Raw genomic sequence first — 19040 nt, 5'->3', positions numbered from 1 at the left:
GTTGCAGTCACTGATAGAACAAGCAGTCCCAGCAAGGAAAGGACCTCACCCTTCCAGTATGGCCTCACTTCCCAAGCTGACCTCCCCCTGGAGGCAGAAATATGGCTCACACACGCAAAGGAGTCAGTAGCCCCAGCTCCAGCTCCCAACCAATGGAAGATGAGAGCCAGTGAATAAGTAATCCTCTTTCCCAGCTTGGAGAAGCAGCTCGAAGGCATTTGCAAACTGCCCGGGTCATTGTCAGCTGTTATGGCTTGTATCTACAGGTCTCTTCTCTTGCACTCATAGGTGAGGTTTTGCGGGCATGGCTGGATCATCAGTGTACGATGCTGGGTTAAGGCGTAATATTAGGTTTGAGGGTGATAACTAAATTGGTTTAGCATAGAGCTGGGTGTGGATAAGCAGAATGTCCACCCTAGGTGTGGGTGGCACCACTCAGACTTGTAGCCTGAATGATAAGAGGGAGGAGGGAGGCTTGCTCCTGCTGCCTGCCTCCTCTGCCATGGACTTTCTGCAATACCCGTCATCCCACCCTGCCTTGGAGCCAGTCAACTATGGACTGAAACCTTTACAAACCGAACTGAAGTTAAACCTTTCCCCTTTTTAACTTTGGGTATTGGGTAGTTTCAGCAATGAGAAGAGTCACTAAGACATCACTAGTACTCCCCATTTTCTTTTCCTTGTTCTAGCCACTCTTACACCTCCCAAGGTCACACTGACATTACTGGGTTCTGGGACACTAGGTAAATACAAGGACAGGACACTGGGCATGTGACTAACAGGCCACCACCCAGGCCCTGCTGTCAGGTGCTGATGTGCCTGACTGATGGCACTGGAGGATTGCCTGGTCCCCTGCTCCCTTAGAGGGGGGCTAGGCCAACCAAAACCCTCACCTCCCACTCTGATCAAGACTGAAGAGGCCCAGGGCAATTTGCAATGCACCTGGTCCATTGACATCTCCATTTCCTGTGAGGAATCTCCGGTGACCCTTGACATCATGGGTAAGAGATCAATGCTTTAAACATAACCCAAAGTCATACAAGCGAAAACCCTTCTCTAAATCTATAGCCATAATTAGGGTCAAAGAGAGCCTTAGAGCTTTACTATTTTGACATGTCAAACAATTGTTAACTGTCCCATGGTGTCCTACACTCACTTATTAGAAAGAGATGTCCTATAAAATTGGAAAGTATCAGTCATGTCGTTGTCATTCATTACAAGGGACACCAAAGAGATGTCTAAAGTCTCTTTGGGAAATCAAAAGGCTGAGAGGTAAGAAAGGCAGCCTTACACAGCCCCTCAAGACCCTAGGCCTTATATTACCACCTTCCTGAGGAACCATTAAAACCAATCTATAACACCAGGAACATAAATAGGCCTTAGGACAAGGGGAATTAAAAAGACTTAGCTGGTATTTAGAAAACAAACCAGTCCCTTCAAGGGACACACAGTGGAAGGCTATAAAAGCCCTTCATGATTCTTTCCATATGTAAAGAGACGCTAAGTGGTCAAGTTTTCACAGAACTAAGACTAATGACAACCACTCAAGAGGCCTGCAAAGCTTGCCCACTCTGCCTGCAATAACCCTGGCAAACCCAAACCACCTCCCTTGTTAGAACCTGTACAGAGGAGGGTCATACCCTGGTGAGGACTGGCAATTAGACTTTACCCACTATGTAGGGGATTTAAACAAAAACTGGTCCTAAGTGATGTATTCACAGGCTGGAATGAGCCTTTTCCTACCTGTTCAAAGAAGGCTATGGAGGTAGTGTTGAGGTGCTTCCTTCAAAGAAATTCCCTGGTTTGGACTGCTCCAGTTCCTTCAGAGTGGCAATAACATTTTACCTCTCAAAAAACTTGAGGTGGCAAAGGCTGTAGGGATAAAGTACTATCTCCCGTCTCTATTCTCCATGGAGATCTCAGTCCTCCAGAACAGTCAAGAGGGCCAGCTAGACCCTAAAGCAAACTGACAAAACTTTGCCAAGAGACTGAGTCTTGGCTCCGATTATTGCCAATAACCCTGTGATTCAAAACACCAAAAACAGGGTTGAGTCCATTTAAGGTTTACATGGGAGGCCTTTTCTACCTTCTGATATGGTAGACCTGGAGACCATGAGACTCTTAGTATCTTATTAATCCGGGGTAAGTACAATAAGCTATCCAACTGTATGGGAACAGTTCTTCCAGGTCTTGGCCCATGGGGACCACCTAGTGACTGCTCTAGAGAACAAGTGCTCATTAAAACTTGGAAAGAAGGGTTTCCTACTAATTAAGGCCGAAGGAACGACATTTCTTAGCCCAGGAGGATGGCGCGCATCTTACCGGAGATAGTGAGGGGGCTTCTGGGGAGGGTCCTCCGTACTACAGAAAAACTACATTTCCCAGAATGCTTGGTGCGACGCATTCCTACGCATTAAGAGGTCGACCATTGCTCCCGGGGGGGGGGGGTCCCTTCCGCCGTGTCTTATGGGAAAGGTAGTACCTCCAGTTCCTCAGCTGGGCCCGAGCGACTAGAGTGGAAACTAAATTTCCCAGCAAGCAGCAGGCCGACCTGAGACCAGAGGCAACATGGAGAACTCCGAAGTCAGGCTCTGGAGCTCGCTTCTCCGGTTTCCTTCGACTTCACTTGCACCTCCGTCCAGAGGGGGCTGGTGGATGTGGAGACTGCGCGGCCTCGACCCCAAAGGAGGATTTCTTGACGATCGTGCCAGAAAGGGAGTTGCAGAGTGTGAAGCCCCCAGAACCCTCAGAGGAACTGGTCATCCTCTTGATCCAGAATGGCCATCGCAGGTAGCCCTTGTGGCCCTACTTCTGACCTACCCACAGAGGCTTTGGTGGATGGATGTTGACCTAGGCAGTGAAAGAGCTCATTTAGGAATCGGAGTCTTTGGAGAAGAGAATTCGGGTGTTGAGCCCTCCCGCTGTCGCTATCCTCAGCGGGAAAAGGCAGACAGAACCCAGGACTGAGAAAGTGCCAAAGGAGACCTAACAGGCTGGCCAAGGGCTGGAATTCCGGCTCCTACTACCCACCAAGGGTAGATGGGGAGCAAGAGAAGAATAAGACCAGCCGCCTGCCTAGAAGAGCAGTGGTGGTCCTTTCTGGCCCTCATGGGGAATTAATTCTACAGGAGGCGGAAGGCCTTGATCCTGACAATATGTGGACCATAGTTCGTCTGGCAGTGGGCAGTCACATGGTGACTAGTGAGTATTCCCTGCAACCTGTGTCTCAGCAGGGGTTTGACAAGAACTTGCATCCTGGCCAGGTGAACAGAACTTCCGGGAAGCAACAAAATGGAACAGCCTTGTCAAAGAAGGCCCTCCAGAATAAAGACCTCCATGGCCAGCAGGGGTACCCAGCAGAGGCAGAAATACCCTCCAGACCAACAGAACGGGCCTGTGACCAAGAGAGAAAGCAGCCATCAGGAGTTAGCAATGGCTGTGCAGGGACCTGCTTGTGGGCTTTGTGGACAGGCTGCCCAAGGGTGGCCATTATTACTCCAAGATGAAGATTGAAGATGTTCTGAAGCCCAGATGTGTGCCAGACAGATGGCCAGGGCTGGGAACGCCTGAGGGAAGATATACTAAAGACTCTGATCAAGGTGAAGGGCGATCGTGTGGATGGTGGTGCTGGGGCCACAGGCTGGAAGAGTGGGACGTCTGCTGGGCCGGGACAGAGCAGAGCTGGGCTTTGGTGCAACTACAGAAGGGGGACAAGTTGGTAGAACTTCACTACAATGCCATGTGCCAGTGCGTGGGCCCGTGACTCAGGTGAAGACGGTGGGGCCAACTTCCATCCCGCAGGCTGTTACTAGTCTGTACCATCTGAAAAATGTGTGTGAAGATAGGTAGCTAAGTGCTTCATCCTCCTGTGATGCAGTCCTGCAGTGCGGGACAGAGGGATAGAATGGATGATGAACCAGAAGGGAGACTAGAAACAAATCCAGTGTTTACTAGAATTGTGTATAATAAAAACCATTTGAAGTTTTAGTGTGGGTTGAAGATATAGATGGAGCACAAAGGTGACAGGTGACATAAGTCAAAAGTCCAAGGGGAATAAGTAAGGCAGCCAGCTAAGGGAAGGGCCTGATATAGAATTGTGTAATCAGCCACATCGATGGGAATCGAAATATGAAGAGACATGAACTAGGGCTTTGGATCAAGGGCAAGCAGAAGGTGCAGCCCCTTCTAAGCCGAGTTCGAGGAACTTAAAATGCAGAATAACCAGCTTTTCTCTAAGCTCTCCATGTTGAAGAACAGAGCTGGAGTTCCAGTTAATCATTTTAAATCCACAGACCCGCTCAAAGATGAGGCATGATGTTAGTAGATAGGCTGTTGGGGCCTGAGAAATTCTCTCCCCTCCACCCTCCTGAGCCCAGGCGCCACTGTAGGCACTCCCCAGTCACTGGTGTAGGGATGGGACCCAAACAGGCAGGGATGGCGTAAGATCACTCCCCTTAATGAGAAGCAAACCTAGACTGTTTGTGGTTAGCATGTAGGCCAGGCACACAGTACTCAGATCAGCCAAGTTTCTCTTTGTACAAACTATTCTAAGACGGGCAGGCAAAAATAAGATTTTTCACACCCCCTGCCAACTTGATTATAGACCTTGAGCAATGAGCTGATTGATAACCAATCAGAAACAACCACCTGGGAGGGATGAGGTGGACCCTGGGACCCCATAAAACAGGACCACTGCCCCATATTCAGCCATTTCCCAGCCCTGGGGCACCCCCACCTCAGAGTGGCTTTGTACCATTTTCTTCTGCAAATAAACTCACTTTTCCTTTGCACCATTTTGGACTCCCGGGGGCGGCGGGGGGGGGGGGCTGAAGACCACTCACAGCCCCTACACCCAGTGAGCCCAGGTGGCACACCCTGAGGAATTTACCCCTCCACCCACTTCAGCTCAAAGACCACCTTGGGAACATTTCATAGAACCCCAGAGACCAGAGCATAAGCAGTCCCTTTTCTCCACTTTGAGCCCCAAATCTTAATTTACCTGCATGGCAGGCAATGGGCCTTTCTGCCATCCCAGCACCATTTTCTCTGTTCATGACCTTCAATAAATGTAGCTGGGGGCCAGGGATTTAAGCTCAGTGGTTTCGCTGCCTGCTACACAAGCACAAGTACCCAAGTTTGATCCCCGGTACCAAAAAAATGATAATAAAATAAATGTAGCTGCTTTTCCTTCACTAGTGAAGGTATGCTTTGCAGTTCTTTGGCTTGTACATAATTTAGAATCTGTCAGATCCACCACTCAGTAACATTAGAAATAAGGGTAAATATAGACTAATGATTTGAAATAAAGATAAGTTTTATGTAGGTTATCACAACTATAACCTCTACAACCAATTAAAATTATGAGTACGAGTGAAGATAATGAATTACTTGTATTTGGAGTTGCACCAATTTTTTGGTTCCAAGACCAGTGGATTTCCAAGAAAGTTAAAGCTGTTAGATATGGGCCTGTGGGATTAGCTATTCCCGCTCACTTTCTTGCTAAATGAGACTTTACATTATTAGAAGGTTAGAAACTAAGTTTTAATTTGATTAAGTTCCTAGAAGTTTTGAATTTAGAGTTAGGGATAGAAAAGGAGATGAAGCATTAGATGTTTTCTCCTGTAAGTGGTGAATATTAATGCATGGAAATTTTCTTCATTGTATAGTAATTAGCATGTAGCACGTTTAGGTGTAATGATTACATTAAGTCCTGTAAGATTAATAGTTGAATGAACCTAGACTTTTCAGAATGAACTTCAAGCAACATGGGATGCAGCCCACTTCCCTAAACACTCGAGTTGAGGAAATTTAAAAATGCAAAAAATCAGTTTCCCCTCTACCATCCTAGTTTCTTTTATGTCCTCCATGTCGAACTGGGTTAAAAACCCGAGTTCCAACTGGTCATTTTACATCCAGAGCCACCTGTGATAGGCAGCTACAACTAAATAAGCAATTCCTGTGCTTTACCCTCTGAGGAATTCTGGATTGAGAGGCCACGCAGCCGCCCACTCAAAACCTAGGAGAGCTGTTGATTTCCAGTAAAAACTCCTTTTCTGTTTTGACATCATTCCTCAACGTTTGTGGAACAATGAGTTCTGTACACAGTAACAATTTTTCAGTAGCCAGAGTTACTGAACATGTTGTCTTAGATGATTGCATTCTTATTCCCAAAGTCTTCAGAGCGAGCTTGTTTTCATGAAACCAGAAGCAAATATTAACACTGGCCAGCTTCCTGTGCCTCGGCTTCGGGCTTTTTAGGTAAGAGCCACAGCCTCCTCTAGATGATTTGAAGGAAGTTGTCAGCGAGCGTCCCCCTCCTACAAACATCTCAGCAGAAACCCAAGCCCACACCCACCCAGGTCACAGCTGCCTTCCAGCAAGCATGGACTTCAGAAGGATTCAGTCATAATCTGAGCTCTCTGTAGACAGGTGAAGATGAATCTCAGCATGTTACTTAACTGATTGTTATGACTCATCACAGGCACTGAGTTTGTGTTTATTAAGCTTAATAGGCAGTGAACATTCTTTGGGGACGTTTCTTACACTGAGTTGAGCTATGGCGATGAGCAGAGAGCTCAAGACAGGTCAGGAGAGAACCAGCTGAGGAACCAGAGGTAGAATACGAGTCACTCCACCCACTCCATGACAGCCTGCACTTCCACTTGCATGTGTTATGGAATGACGCCCATGTGACTACTTCACATACATCACAAGCTGACCACATCTCATTACCTTCCCCTCCTCCAGAACCCCTTCCTTCTCTAGAGGACAAGCAGGAAAGCGGGATTACTAGAGTCTGCATAGGAGAGAAAACACGATCCTTGGTTGTTAAATGGAGTCCCCAAGATCTCTTATTCTACCCACGAACCTTGTTTCTAGCTAACGGGACTCCTCCTGACAGCAGCTGGGACCTTTTGAACAGGAAAGCTAACATTTGACACTAATCAGGCATAAAACTATGCTAGGCTGGTGGCCTGACCACCCCCAGGTGCCTCTATCCAGCAGGCTACCCGAGTGTTAATAGGCTCATGGAGTATAGAACTGTAATAGCATAAAAGGCTCCACTTGGCTGAAGCTGTCCTGGGGTTTTCACGGGGTCTCAGCCCCCAGGCACTCCGAGTGCCCTTTTCATCACACCATGGGTCAGGAAAGAATAGCGGAGAATGGAGCCGGGAGACACCTGCAGGGTGCTGGGTACCTAGACCAAGAACCGCATAGCCGATTCTCTCCATTGGGGAAGACACGGGAGGGGCGAAAATGGCCACTTGGCCCTCACAGCCTTTCGAGAATGTTTCCCAAGTTATCCCTTTACATGATCTTTGGCCCAGGCCCTCTTACTGCCAAGATTTGGCCGCTCAGTGAAAGCCCCCAAATTGCTAAAGCTGCTACACCGCCATCTTTGCACCAAGGAGGTAGAAGCTGAAGGTTCCCTGGGCCCCAGCCTCAGAAGAGGCAGGCTGGCTTCGGGGCCCATGCCCAAGGGTGCTCACAGCTGCTCTGGGGCGGCAGCAGGCCTAGTCATAAGATAACTTGGGAGAAGCTAGAACAGTTCGGAAACTGCAGCACGGTGGGGCAGTGGTCACCCCAGAGCGTCTTAGCTTATGGAAAACCAGCTCTTTCCCCATCTCAGGGCCATCCGGGATGCCATGTGAGCAGAGCTGGTAGGGTCCCCCTGCAGTTTAGGACTTCAAGGCCACCGCTGAGGCAGAGGGACCACTGGTCCCTTCTCAGACCGAGAGGAGCAAGCTTTGGCTGAGGCCGTGGGTGCTGCTGGGACAGGCAGCTCAGCTCCCTCCTCCCTCCCTAGACCTGGGCTTGCAGGAACCCAGAGTCCACTGAAGTTTTCCTAGAGTCCGGCTTCCCTCATGGCCCTCAGCCTCCTGGCCTTGGCATTCAAACCCCCTTCCCACCTTTAACTCAAGCCAGCTTTCTCTGGGTCAGAAAGTTACTTTTGTAGAAAAGTTTTTTCTTAGTTTGTTGGTACTTCTGAGCTACGTGATGCCACAGTTCATCACGAGGAGTCTGCCTATGCCCATAACATCTTCTTTTGCCCCCTTCCCTACCCAACCCCTTCATTCCCTCCCTCATTTCCAGTTTTCTCCTTCAAATCCTTTTTTCTTCGAATTCTTTTTCCCTTCCCGTTCCCCCCCAATCTGTTCCCCTTCCCATTTGAAGAAGTTCTTCCCACTTCCTAGCATCTATTGTCCACTTGGCTCCTTATTCACACTTTGGGTTGAAAGAATGACCAGCATCAAGAAATCAACCAATAGCACAGTGCTTCTGCAGGGGGAAACGGAGCCTTTCTCCTGTCAGTGAGATTACTTCTGAAGCTACCTAAACGAAGAGACAGAAGAAAAAAAAGCCCAGAACCTCTTCCCCCAAGGCACTCCCAACTTAAAAGGAAGAGAGCACATTTGCTTGCCAGAGCCAAGAGCAAAGAAGGACGTGACCCAGACAGGCTCCTTTTAACCCGTCTCTTGGTGCTGTCCTCGCCACCCATTGGCTGACCGCCTTGCCCTCAAACAGCTATCACCTGGGCCCAGGGGGCAGCTTTAATTCCATGTGTGGTTACTAAGTGGCATCATCATGAGCTCCTGATTTAAGTTTATGCCCAAAGCCTGGGATATTTATTAACGACGCCAACTTCCATTTTCAAGGGTCTCATTTTGACAAGTGGCCCCCAATATGCAGGAAGATATTTGTCCTCCCGTAATTAACCCGAGTCTTGCACAAAGTCTCGAATTCCCTGCAGCTGAGAGAAGACACGAGGAGTCCATGGTTGGAATTTCCCCAGCTCGGGAAAATGTGCTGCAACTGTGGCTGTGGCTCCTTAAAGCCTGACTGGACCCTGACGAGAAAGTCACCCCTTTGCTTACCCTTCCGTCTTCTCCCCGCCACCCTACTGTCACCCTCTGGCCACCTGGCTGCTGTCTGGATAGCTGGATGTGGGGTTTTCATCTGTGGTTGTATTGAAGTCCTCATTAAACCGATTATACTTTCACCCATACTGCCCTGAGTCCAAATCCCAGCTCTGACACTATCTTTGAACTCTGAACCAGCTCATTTGTCTTTCCTTGCCTCAGTTTCTCCATCTGAAAAGAGGATATTAGATCAAGTATGTGTAAGTCATGAGAACAGTTTATGGAATGTAACCGATGTATAAAAGTGGCTGCTCATTAAACATGAGCGGAGGGAAGGGGTGAGAGTTCAGTCCCTTCGATGAGCTAGCTTTATTATGTCATTAAGTGCTGTAGTTTGCTTCAGGCCTTGAGGCAATTACTTTTACCCATATCCTCACATTACAGAAAATAAAAACTTGGAGGTTAAGACATATGCGATCACCCAAGGAGAAATGAGAAGGTTTGGCTTTGAACTTGAGTTTAGCTATTTCCAAAGTCTGTCCTCCTTCTAGTCTCAGAGCAGGTAGTGGTGCTAAACTTAAAACTCTTGACCTGCAAGGGCGTCTCCTAGTAGCAGCACGCAGGAATTTGCTGAAGTCCAAGTTTCCCCTATTTATAACCCTCCTGATTATGTGTGCTTTGATCATGACGCCTCTTCCAAAATCCTATTTATAGCCTGAAGAGGGCCATGATAGAGTTGATGAGCCTTCTGCCTATCCGTCCTTCTAGAAGTTAATCCAGAGCCTTTTCAGAAAGATGCACAATGGAAAACCACAGAGAGATCATTTGATTGCTCTTATTCTTACTAATAACAGGACTTAACTAGTCTTAAGACAAAGGAAAGTCAAGCTGGATACACAATAACTATTATAACAGGGGAGTTGCTACAACAGGGCTCCCAGGGATGGGAGGGACTTTCAGATTTTTGTGTGTTTCCTTTACTGTGTCTCTAGTGCCCAGAAATGTGCCTGGCACATAGCAGCTGCTCAGCAAGTGCATTGTCTTGACAAATGACAGCAAATGAATAAATGAACAAAGAATGAAGGACACGGTACAGCAGCTTGGAGAAGGAAATCAGCTTTGATACCAGACAGATGTAAATCCAAAGTCCAGGTTAGTCAGACCAGATTGGCCTGGGACCATGCCAGGGACTCAGTCTTGAAAGTCTTGTACCCTAGGAGAACTTGGTCTGGGGAAAGCAAGACAGGACATCACTGTATCCATTAGTCACTGGAAACTGGACCTGTGCAAAGCCTCCACTTCTGAGCCTCAGTTTCCTAAGCTGTAAAAGAGGAGAAAGGAAAGAAGGGAAAGAAAAATTGTGAAAAGAAGGGAAAGGAAAAATTATGAGGAATGGAAAAAAATAGAAACAAAGTCTTTGTAAATAGGGAAGAGTGGAGGGGGTGAAGGGAGGGCTCAGAATGGGGAAAAAAATAAGAACCAAGATGCATCATGTAAAGGTACAAGTTCCCAATGAGAAATGTAATGTGTTGTATACCTAAAATATACCGATAAAAGAAATTAAAAAAAAAAAAGAGGATGACACTTAAGATGTGCCCCACAGGGTCACTGTGAGGATTCACGTGATAACAAGCATGGAACACTTAACCTTTGTGCTTGGCAGACACTAAGCACTAATTGGAGGAGGTCTTCCTGCCACCGTTACGTTGTTTGACGTTCGGGTCTTGAAAATGCATCCCACTGCTGACCCTGCTTAAATGAAGAGCCTTGGTTTGATGGCAGGGGGAAGGTGAGCCACACAAGAGCCAAAAACATCAGGGACTTTTCCCCCAGCAGTGAAGCCATCTCCCCGCCCCCGCCCGGACTGCGTTCCTAGCAGTCATATCTGCTGCTCCGTGCTGATTTCCAGCAGATGTTTCTCTAATGAACCTGGCTGTAATCTCAGGGCCTTAATATAGTGCCGGGGTGTGATAACTTCGAGACAGCTGTCATCATTGCCTGCGAGGATGGTCTGGTCATTGTTCGGAACTGTCTTCCTCTGATTGTTGTGTGAAGGGGAATTTATTTTCTTCCATCACCTCTTTTCCCTGGGCCCCAGTTCCTACCCAAATTAAAAGTCTGCGGCAGAACTTTCTAGAAAGTGCTCGGGAGCCCCGTGATGAGGAGGATGACAGAAGGAGGAGCTTGGGAGAGAGGGGTGCTTCTACCTAGGCTGGGAATCAATATTTCAGGCTGCAGACATGCAGATTCGCTCCTGGGGGATGACAGGCAGATGTTTCCGGATCAAAAAGCAGTGGTCATCTCGGATGTAACACAGCTGGAGCCTCAGCGGGGAGCATCCATTTCCAAAGCCCCTGCGGACTCAGAAGAGGAGCGGGGGACCTTCTGGATAAGCAGGGAGAAGCCGAGGATGGAGAGATGTTTCTAGGTCCTGTCTGATCCTGTCTTGTTCATCTGAATGATTTCAGTGCCCTAGTGGGGCTCAGGGTGAGCTGCAGGATTCACGAGTGTGGCCAGGTCACTGAGACTTCCTGAAGGTTTTCTATGTGCCCAGCACTGTGCCAGGCAATGGGGCACAGAAAAACAAGCACAGAGCCTGCTGGTGGGCATTGCAAGAAACAGCTCCGGGACAGAGGTTTACGACCTCAGCCATCTGCCTGGGTCTGTTCTCTGCTTGGGAGTTTATCAACCAACAGCGAGATTCCCTGAAGTAATTTCTTTGAATACGGGACTTGTTCCTGAAGGATAATAAGAATACAGGTTGAGTGTCACTCACTTGATCTGAAATCTGAAATTCAAAACTTCTGAAGTATTGACATGATGTTCAAAAATTTTGGTTTTTGGAAGCATTTGAGATTGAAGATGTTTTGCATTAGGGATGCTTAGCTGGTAGTCTATGCAAATATTCCAAAATCTGGAACAACTCTTGAAGCTGAAAGATTTCTGGTTCCAAGCATTTTGGATAAGGGACAATCAGACTGTAAAAATACGATCTCAGCAAATAGCTGTAAACATTTTTGAATTCTTACAAGTCTCAGGCTCTGGGCCAACTGTGTCATGAACATTATTCCCTTTAATTCTACTAATGACCCTACAAGGTCAATGCTTTTATATGCTCTTTGTGTACCAGCAAGTAAGGGCCGGACGCGTTACATCACTCGGCCAAGGTCATATGGCCAGTAAGTGGCTAAGGCAGGAATTAGGATTGGAGCTTCCTGACTCTGAATCCTAATTTTAACCACTCTGCTAAAGTACATGTCCATCCAAATGTTGGTTCCTTAAAATTTCCAGTTTTGGGGATAACAGGGAATAAAGGAAATTATTTCCTTATAATACAGTTAAAGAAAATCTATTTTAGCTGCACACATAATGAAAGAACAGGGCTGGATTTTTCATCATGTAATCGGAGCAACACAGAGAATGCAAAGAATCTGTTATGTGGAGATTTCTCATTTTATAGGAATTAACCTGTGATCCGTGGTCTTTCTCCCAACAATAAGCTCTTCAACCCTCTGATACTCACTTGGGGAAAATTTAATCCACATAGAATTCACACCGGACCACAACCACCCCGAAGAAAAGGGCTTCACCTTGTTTCTGACTGGAAATATCATTGTCCACAATATTTGAGAAGGATGGGAGAAAAGTTAAAAACCAAACATAGCAGTAAGGAGAGAGAGCATAAATAACTCTCTTCTTGCAGTCCAGTGAAATAGACCAGGGGTTGGCGAACTTTCCCAGCAAAGAGCCAGGTAGTGAGTATTTTATACAGTCCCTGTTGCAACTACTGGGCTCTGTTGCATTGTGTCAATAATTGTACAGGTCTGTGTTTCAATTAAACTTTATAAACACAAATGGCAGACCCATGACTTAGCCGGTAACATACCGCTTGAATCCGGTGACCTTACCAGGCACCGAACTCAATGTAGTATCAGTGAATAACCCTAATACACAGCAGCAATTGAAAATTTTGAAATGTGAGGCATTTTCTGTGCCTTATCTCACTGACTGCTCTGCCAGATAGACAGGTGACATCACTACTGTTCTTGTCCCTTCTACTTCTGACACAGGGGCTCCCACTAGGATGGACTCACACCTGGTGCAGTGAATCAGATCCCGTTTTAAGGATGAAATAACCAAGGCTCAGAATAGCTGCCATTTGCTCCAAGTTACTGAGCCAGATAGTAAGTGTTCAGTAAATGTCAGCCCCAAGACCAAGCCAGAGTTAGAACCCCACCCAGCTCCACCAATTCCTAGCTGTGGGACTCTGGAAACATTTCCTTGTCCCTCCAGGTCTTGGTTCTACAAAATGGGTTCACTGAAGGTATCTACCACCCAGACAGGATGCAATGAGAAAATCCAAACCTGGAGATTAGAAGGAGGACTGGGATACACAAAGGGCTCAATAAATGTCTGGGTTACTTGGTTGTGAAGTCATACAGTGTTGCAGACTTGTGGCCCAGATGTAGGGTTTGTGTTGAGAGGCAGATGGGCAGTAACTTTAGGAGAGTTAAAGTAGGCTAAAGTCAAGACAGCCTTAAAGCAGTGATTTGCAGATATTCAAATCTGTCAGAACCACTCGGATGCTTATTAAAATGCAGATTCCTGGGGTCTCCCAAGTGTTCCCCTTGGACCGATCTGGGTTGGGGCCCAGAATGTATGTGCTCAGAAGGTGTCCTGGTGGCACCGATGTGTGGGCAGGTCTGACACTTGCACAGAACACGATATGGACGTTAAGTTGGGCATGTGGATTGCATGTGGGGAGGGGGGCACTGAAACATCGTCTTTGGAGAATGACAGGGCACACACCATTTGGGCATGGTGAGGCTGGCAGGGGTGTGACAATGAGATAGAGTGAAGGTAAGAAAATTAGGAGGCTCTTGCAATAGTCCAGGAATGAATTGGCAGCTTCCACCGCTCCCTGTTAGGTGTGGCAGCTGTGGGGAGATAGTCTCAGGGGACCTGGTATGACAAGAGCTGACCAGAGACCACGAGTCCCTCCCTCATCCTTGAGCAATTCTGATCGACATTAATCATGTGATCAGCGGCCATGTGTTAAGTGTCCTCTTTGTATCTGGTCCCAAACACTTTGCTTAGCAGCCCTGGAAAACAGGTTGCTGATCATCCCAAGAGACTCGGAGGGAAGCCACTTGCCTAGAGTTGCACAGACAGGAGGCCACAAAGCCGGGGTTGGTTGGGCCTGGGCTCTGTGAGCTGAAAGCCTGTGAACCCACTCCCTTCCCTAAGCTGTCCGGCCACTCTGACCCTGCGCGTCTTCCCTGGCCATCTCCACGAGGAGTCTGGAAATTCCATGCACATCCCCGCTCTGTCATGTAATCGTCCAGGGTGGGTGCTCTGGGCTGATGGTGGGAACTCCTCACAGTGACAGGGAGACACAGCCTCCCTCCATCCTGCAGCTCTGCTGGCCTTTCAGATCTCTTTGTTGCATGTGAGGAGCCGGTAGAGTCTGGAGACACAGACAGGCTCGGGGATAGCAGTATCTTCCTGTTGCTAATTCCCAGGCTAATTCCTCTCCTCCTTGCCTCTCCTTGGAGGTCCAGCTCTCCTGGCTCCTGGGTAACTGCTCCCTGAGCCAAGTCTCTCTGCCCTAACACCTAGGTGGCTTCTGGGATGTGAACAAAATGATGTACCCACAAACAAAACCTAAATAAAAATGAAAACAAGAGGGATGGAAAGAAGTAGGGAGAAGAAGAAGGAGAGAGAGGCCTAAACCTTGATTCTCACCGACCAGGTGACCTGGGGCAAGTTGCTTATGTTTTTTACAAGAAGTACAAGAAAATAGAGCTGCAAGAAAAGGTAAACCTTGTAAGATAGTTTTGGAACAGAGGGATGATAGAAAGAGAAGGGGGAGGCACAGTGTAAGAAAAGAGAGAGAATCTTCCAATGTTTTTAAATGAAATTAGAAAAACAGGTGCACAGGAATCTAAACTTGGTTCTGTTTTTACTTAGGAAACCCCCAATTCTGATGGTACATTCAATCTTAGCAGGAGCTGCTGTTCTAAGGACTAGACTTTCTAACTCTATCCCCTTTTACAGGTTTGCTGTGTGATTTGGGGAAAATAGTACAGATCTTTGGTTAACAAAATTCACCCCCTCTTGACCAAAAGACAGGAAGAAACACACCCCCTGCAAAAAATGTTTTATTCTGGGCAAAAACTTTTGCAGTGTTCTGGTGATAATTGGAGGCATTTTGCACAAACAACACAGCAATCTGATGGCTTATTCCTTTGAAACATAATAGATACTTTTCCTGTACAGAAAAGCATAAAGCCAAAATCGAGTATAATCAACTCTTGAATGCAGACAACTCTTAATATCGTGTATAGAATTCCACCACCTTCCCATGTGATTAGACTTTTTAAAAAAAAAAATTATAACCCAATTCTATTTTAAAACTTGCCTTTGTAATTTAATGATATGTCATTAAAATGGGTTGGGCATTAATTACTCTCCCATAACCTATTCTTTAACGACTGCTTTATCTTCATCCTGTGAAGTTTCCATGGCGTTTTAGCCAAGCCCTTGCATTAGATAGTAATTATTTTCTTTTTTGCACTCATCCCTAATGCTGCCGTGGACATTTTCATGGACAAACAGGGCAAATTTCTTGATCAAATGCATGACAATTTTATAGCTCTTGCTGTAACAGAGTAAATCACAAGCCCTGGAAAGGTGAGGCCAATTTAACTGATTCACTGCCACCCTTTCCAGCGACTCATTAGGGACGCTGGCTCTGTTTTGGTTCACCACAGAGAAGAGACCTCATTTTCTCTAGTTGCAAAAGAAGTGGCCAAGAGCAGACCCTCACTGATGGCCACTAATAGCCCCTTTGATCTGCCCCAGGGAATGTCAAAACGAGTTTGCCCCTTCCCTGTGACTTGGAATTCGCTGTCCAATGAGCTTCTCTTTCTGTCCAACCATCACTGACCTCTGGACGTGAAAGAGGATCCTGGGATGCGTTTGGAGCCAGGGCACCTCAAATCCTGAGACCAGTGGTGGTGCATTATCTGTACCTGCCCGAGAGGCAGGCACCAGTGGTCCATGGCACCGGAAGTGATCATTCTGTCCTGCGTAGTATGTTTTGGTCAATGACAGACTGCATGTGCCACGCTGCTCCCTTAAGATGAGGTCCCCTAAGGTGTCGGAGTCGCTTTGGTTTGTACACGTACTGTGCACAAGGAGGAAACCTACTAATGATGCATTTCTCAAAATGTATCCCCACTGCTAGGTATACGTGGATTCAAATCCAGCCCCACTGAATGAGGAGTGCTATACCCACATTGATATTAAAATTGTCACACAAGAATGTTTTTGGTTGGGTTTCCTAGAGGAAGTCTGAGACGGAGATGCTTTATCAAGGGACTTGTGAAAGGCAAGCTCTTTATTTTTTACAGGCAACTATCTTTATTTATTTATTTATTTTGGTACCAGGGATCAAACTCCAGACCTTGCGCTTGCCAGGCAGGCACTGGAAGCACTGAGCTAAATCCTGAGCCCTATCTTTATTATTTTGAACATATACAGAGTATATCCTCTTTCCAACCACTTAATAGTTCATTCAGTAAATATTTACTGAACTAGAACATTTTCATACATGATCTCATTTAATCTTAAATGACCGTGTTAAGTGTGAAAACATGGAACTATGTATGTGTGTAACTTTGTCCTCAGATGTGAACTCCAACGCTTCATGTCCAGCAAGATCACAGGGTTAATAAGTTCCAGAACCAAAATAACCAGATTCTTTTTGTTCAGATAACGTTTTTTCAAGAAACTATTTTCAGCCCTATTATGTGTTAAAGACGGTATGGGAAACCATGAAGAGCAAGGCTTTGCTCCAAGCGTTTTTATTAATTTTATGCTTATTAATATTGTTTTGCCCTGACTTTTGGAAAATGGCAGGATTTTACAGAGTGTCGGGTTTGAGCGTCATCTGGCTGGGACCAGTTTACTCTGAGTGTGGATGTGGGGGGGGTCCTGGCTGCTTTTTTTCAATTTTTATTTTTATTAGCATACATTTACAGTACACAAGGATTACATTCATCATGAGGGAAGAGCACTTTAGATGTCGTACATTCTAGTTGGGCACCCTGGTGCACACCTGTCATCCCAGCACCCTGGGAGCCTGAGACAGGAGGATTGCAAGTTCCAGCCCAACATGGGCAACTTAGCTCAAGTGAGATCCTGTCTCAAAATAAAGTACTTTAAAAATGGGCTGAGGATGTAGCTCAGTATGCAGACCCTGGGTTCAGTGTCTAGTACTCCAGAAAAAAAAAAAGAAAAACCAAAGTGGACCAATGAGATTTGGTTCAGTTAAAATCCAGTCTTAGCCTGATCCCATGGGGGGCTTGGAAACATGAAGGACGGCACAGTGCTGTCCCCCTGCCCCCTGAGAGGCAAGGACTCAGGCCTCTGCACCCTGAATTGGTCATCCCAAGTTGGCTCCCAGGGCTGGGGTACATGGTTGGCAGGGGCCACACCCCTGAGAGGACACAGTTGTGAGCTGTTAACAGCTACCTGGCCTCAGAATCACAGTGCTACTCATGTGGTTCAGGTCCCACCCAGGCTCTAGGAGGGGCACTCGACCCCCACTCTTTGATGGGAAGAACAATAAAGTCACCTGTGAATAGAACATGCAGGCTGCTATACATTGGCCATATTGGGAAAACAGAGCCTGCCATAGTATTTTGTTAACTTGGTAATTTAAATTTTAATTAAATCTTAATTAAAATGATGTGTTGGGCCAGGGATTTAGCTCAGTGGTTCCGGCACCTGTCTCACAAGCCCAAGGTCCCGAGTTCAATCTCCAGTACCAAAAAAAAAAAAAAATGATGTGTTAACATTAACATTTGTCATGATTTACTGCTGGACTTAATGCTACCATTTCAGTTTTGAGGTTTTTATTTATATTGAATTTTAGGGGGTTTCTTTTTAACACAACTATATTTTATTTATTCCTCCCTGACCACAGCACCATTTGGAAGTTGGATGGTATTTCACTCTCTTAGTAATTAAGCCCTTAAGTTTTTAACACTCACATCTGACTCAAAGTCTGAAGGTATCAATATTTCTCCCTTCCTCCAAACCATACATACAAGAACCAAACAGGACAATCTTATTTTCTCCCCACTCCAATTTTATGTTACTGTTGCCTGGTGTTTTCAGTTGTGTTTATCTTAACCCTCATCAGATTGTTTCCATTTTTATAGCCAATAACTATTTCAATTCATAGGTAGATTTATCCAACTCTTGCTTGCTACTGGGGCTTGCACAGGCCCTCTTGCTTTTCTTTGAAAAATGTCCTTTAAGGGATGCTTTCGGGGGGGTTGCAGCGGATAAACTTCATCTGTTTTTGTTTGAAAAAATTGGTGCAATTTTTGATTCCTTCACAATTATGCATCTCATCTTGGCAGTTAATATACTCAACTGGATTTATGTCTTTTTTTTTTTTTGATACCGGGGATCGAACTCAGGTCCTTGCGTTTGCAAGGCCGGTGGCGGATTTATGTCTTTAAAGTGACAATGACCTTAACCTCAAAACTCTGGAGAGATTTTGGTTCCATCCCTGTTTTTTTTTTTCTTGTTGCTGTCAAGTAGGCCGCTGCCAGTAGAAGTTTTGAGCTTCAATAAGCATTTGAAGTTGTGTTAATAAAGTAAGAGCAGGTAAAAAGAAGAAGTATGTCCTGTGGGTGATCTGGGTGCGAATCTCCCCGGTGATTTCAAACACGTCCTCTTCCTCTTCACAGCCCTCGTTATTATTCACAGTCCGTAAGCACACGATTACAGTTTTAGAGCCTAGTGTGTGATGATTCACGTCTTTCCTCAGTTCTGGGAAATTTTAGCTCCCATGTGTTTGCGTGTTTTCTCTTACAATTTCTCTTTAGTTTGTCTTCCTGGAAATGCTTTGTCATTTGTGAAGCTGTTCCTTTCCAATCTTGGTAACTGAAGCGCTGATGTATTTTCAGTGTGTCTTGCTCTGGGTGCTGTGTTCTGGGCTCACTCTTTTCTATCTCCCAGTTTGCTCTTCTGCTCTGGAGCTGAGTCTGTCTGCACTACTACCCAGCTACTGAGAGCATTTGACATAACTTAAGTCCCATGTTATTCTTTAGCCAATTGAGTTGTGCTTTTTTATTTTGTTGTTTTATGGTTCCTATTTGC

General features: G+C 46.2%; 1 pseudogene; it reads left to right on the top strand.

Moving 5' to 3' along the window:
• The first annotated feature begins 2777 nt into the window (after positions 1-2777).
• On the top strand, positions 2778-10454 carry LOC101722507 (G-patch domain and KOW motifs-containing protein pseudogene; annotated as a pseudogene).
• The last annotated feature ends 8586 nt before the right edge of the window (positions 10455-19040 follow it).

Source organism: Heterocephalus glaber, unplaced genomic scaffold (assembly GCF_053883595.1).
Source record: "Heterocephalus glaber isolate CG9 unplaced genomic scaffold, H.glaber_assembly_v1.0 deba00001687, whole genome shotgun sequence".
NCBI lineage: Eukaryota > Metazoa > Chordata > Mammalia > Rodentia > Bathyergidae > Heterocephalus > Heterocephalus glaber.
The sequence above is the reverse complement of the archived record's forward strand: the minus strand, read 5'-3'. Positions and strand labels throughout refer to the sequence as shown.